The sequence below is a fragment of the Taudactylus pleione genome, unplaced genomic scaffold, assembly GCF_031769625.1.
Source record: "Taudactylus pleione unplaced genomic scaffold, aTauple2 ptg002146l, whole genome shotgun sequence".
NCBI lineage: Eukaryota > Metazoa > Chordata > Amphibia > Anura > Myobatrachidae > Taudactylus > Taudactylus pleione.
In genome coordinates, this window is record NW_028286540.1 from 450001 (window position 1) to 452500 (window position 2500).

The 2500-nt window shown below is 37.8% G+C and overlaps 9 pseudogenes; all 9 read left to right on the top strand.

Moving 5' to 3' along the window:
- Window positions 1–63: 63 nt before the first annotated feature.
- On the top strand, window positions 64–182 carry LOC148435530 (5S ribosomal RNA; annotated as a pseudogene).
- Window positions 183–298: 116 nt separating this feature from the next.
- Window positions 299–417, top strand: LOC148435531 (5S ribosomal RNA; annotated as a pseudogene).
- A 116-nt stretch (window positions 418–533) lies between these two features.
- LOC148435532 (5S ribosomal RNA) lies at window positions 534–652 on the top strand (annotated as a pseudogene).
- A 116-nt stretch (window positions 653–768) lies between these two features.
- LOC148435533 (5S ribosomal RNA) lies at window positions 769–887 on the top strand (annotated as a pseudogene).
- Window positions 888–1238: 351 nt separating this feature from the next.
- Window positions 1239–1357, top strand: LOC148435534 (5S ribosomal RNA; annotated as a pseudogene).
- A 116-nt stretch (window positions 1358–1473) lies between these two features.
- Window positions 1474–1592, top strand: LOC148435535 (5S ribosomal RNA; annotated as a pseudogene).
- A 348-nt stretch (window positions 1593–1940) lies between these two features.
- LOC148435536 (5S ribosomal RNA) lies at window positions 1941–2059 on the top strand (annotated as a pseudogene).
- A 115-nt stretch (window positions 2060–2174) lies between these two features.
- LOC148435537 (5S ribosomal RNA) lies at window positions 2175–2293 on the top strand (annotated as a pseudogene).
- Window positions 2294–2409: 116 nt separating this feature from the next.
- LOC148435538 (5S ribosomal RNA) overlaps window positions 2410–2500 on the top strand; it is a 119-nt pseudogene continuing 28 nt past the window's right edge.

Here is a 2500-nt window from a genome sequence, read left to right on the forward strand (position 1 = left end):
AACTTATCAATGAATTTACTTGAGTTAAGAAGTAATAGAGGTCTAAAGTTAATGCTTTTGAGCACTTACAGCCAAACCACACTGGACATGCCCAATCTCGTCTGATCTTGGAAGCTATGCAGTGTTGGGTCTGGTTAGTACTTGGATGGGAGACCATCTTGGAATACCAGGTGCAGTAGGTAATTTTATGCAGCCATAACATTCTTTTCTATTACATTTTACATTTAATTTTTTCAACTTATCATTGAATTTACTTGACTTAAGAAGTAAAAGAGGTCTAAAGTTAATGTTTTAAAGCACCTACAGCCACACCACACTGGACATGCCCAATCTCGTCTGAACTTGGAAGCTATGCAGTGTTGGGCCAGGTTAGTACTTGGATGGGAGACCACCTAGGAATCCCAGGTGCTGTAGGTAATTTTATACTGCCATAACATTCTTTTCTATTACATTTTACATTTAATTTTTTCAACTTATCAATGAATTTACTTGAGTTAAGAAGTAAAAGAGGTCTAAAGTTAATGTATTTGAGCACCTACAGTCAAACCAAACTGGACATGCCCAATCTCATCTGATCTTGGAAGCTATGCAGTGTTGGGCCTGGTTAGTACTTGGATGGGAGACCACCTGGGAATGCCAGGTGCTGTAGGTAATTTTATACTGCCATAACATTTTTTTCTATTACATTTTACATTTAATTTTTTCAACTTATCAATGAATTTACTTGAGTTAAGAAGTAGAAGAGGTCTAAAGTAAATGTTTTTGAGCACCTACAGCCAAACCACACTGGACATGCCCAATCTCATCTGATCTTGGAAGCTATGCAGTGTTGGGCCTGGTTAGTACTTGGATGGCAGACCACCTGGGAATACCAGGTGCTGTAGGTAATTTTATACTGCCATAACAGTCTTTTCTATTACATTTTACATTTAATTTTTTCAACTTATCAATGAATTTACTTGAGTTAAGAAGTAATACAGGTCTAAAGTTAATGTTTTTGAGCACCTACAGGCAAACCACACAGGACATGCCCTATCTCTTCTGATCTTGGAAGCTATGCAGTGTTGGGACTGGTTAGTATTTTGATGGGAGACTACCTTGGAATCCCAGGTGCTGTAGGTAATTTTATACTGCCATAACATTCTTTTCTATTACATTTTACATTTAATTTTTTCAACTTATCAGTGAATTTACTTGTGTTAAGAAGTAAAAGCGGTCTAAATTTAATGCTTTTGAGCACCTACAGCCAAGCCACAGTGGACATGCCCAATCTTGTCTGATCTTGGAAGCTATGCAGTGTTGGGCCTGGTTAGTACTTGGATGGGAGACCACCTGGGAATACCAGGAGCTGTAGGTAATTTTATACTGCCATAACATTCTTTTCTATTACATTTTACATTTAATTTTTTCAACTTATCAATGAATTTACTTGAGTTAAGAAGTAATAGAGGTCTAAATTTAATGCTTTTGAGCACCTACAGCCAAACCACACTGGACATGCACAATCTCGTCTGATCTTGGAAGCTATGCAGTGTTGGGCCTGGTTTGTACTTGGATGGGAGACCACCTGGGAATAGCAGGTGCTGTAGGTTATTTTAGACAGCCAAAACATTCTTTTCTATTACATTTTACATTTCATTTTTTCAACTTATCAATGAATTTACTTGAGTTAAGAAGTAAAAGATGTCTAAAGTTAATATTTTGAGCACTTACAGCAAACCACACTGGACATGCCCTATCTAGTCTGAGCTTGGACTCTATGCAGTGTTGGGCCTGGTTAGTACTTGGATGGGAGACCTCCTGGGAATACCAGGAGCTGTAGGTAATTTAATACTGCCATAACATTCTTTTCTATTACATTTTACATTTCATTTTTCAACTTATCATTGAATTTACTTGAGTTAAGAAGTAAAAGAGGTCTAAAGTTAATGTTTTTGAGCACCTACAGCCAAACCACACTGGACGTGCCCAATCTCGTCTGATCTTGGAAGCTATGCAGTGTTGGGCCTGGTTAGTACTTGGATAGGAGACCACCTGGGAATACCAGGTGCTGTAGGTAATTTTATACTGCCATAACAGTCTTTTCTATTACATTTACATTTAATTTTTTCAACTTATCAATGAATTTACTTGAGTTAAGAAGTAATAGAGGTCTAAAGTTAATGCTTTTGAGCACTTACAGCCAAACCACACTGGACATGCCCAATCTCGTCTGATCTTGGAAGCTATGCAGTGTAGGGCCTGGTTAGTACTTGGACGGGAGACCACCTGGGAAAACCAGGTGCAGTAGGTAATTTTATACTGCCATAACATTCTTTTCTATTACATTTTACATTTAATTTTTTCAACTTATCAATGAATTTACTTGAGTTAAGAAGTAATAGAGGTCTAAAGTTAATGTTTTTGAGCACCTACAGCCAAACCACACTGGACATGCCCAATCTTGTCTGATCATGGAAGCTATGCAGTGTTGGGCCTGGTTAGTACTTGGATGGGAGAC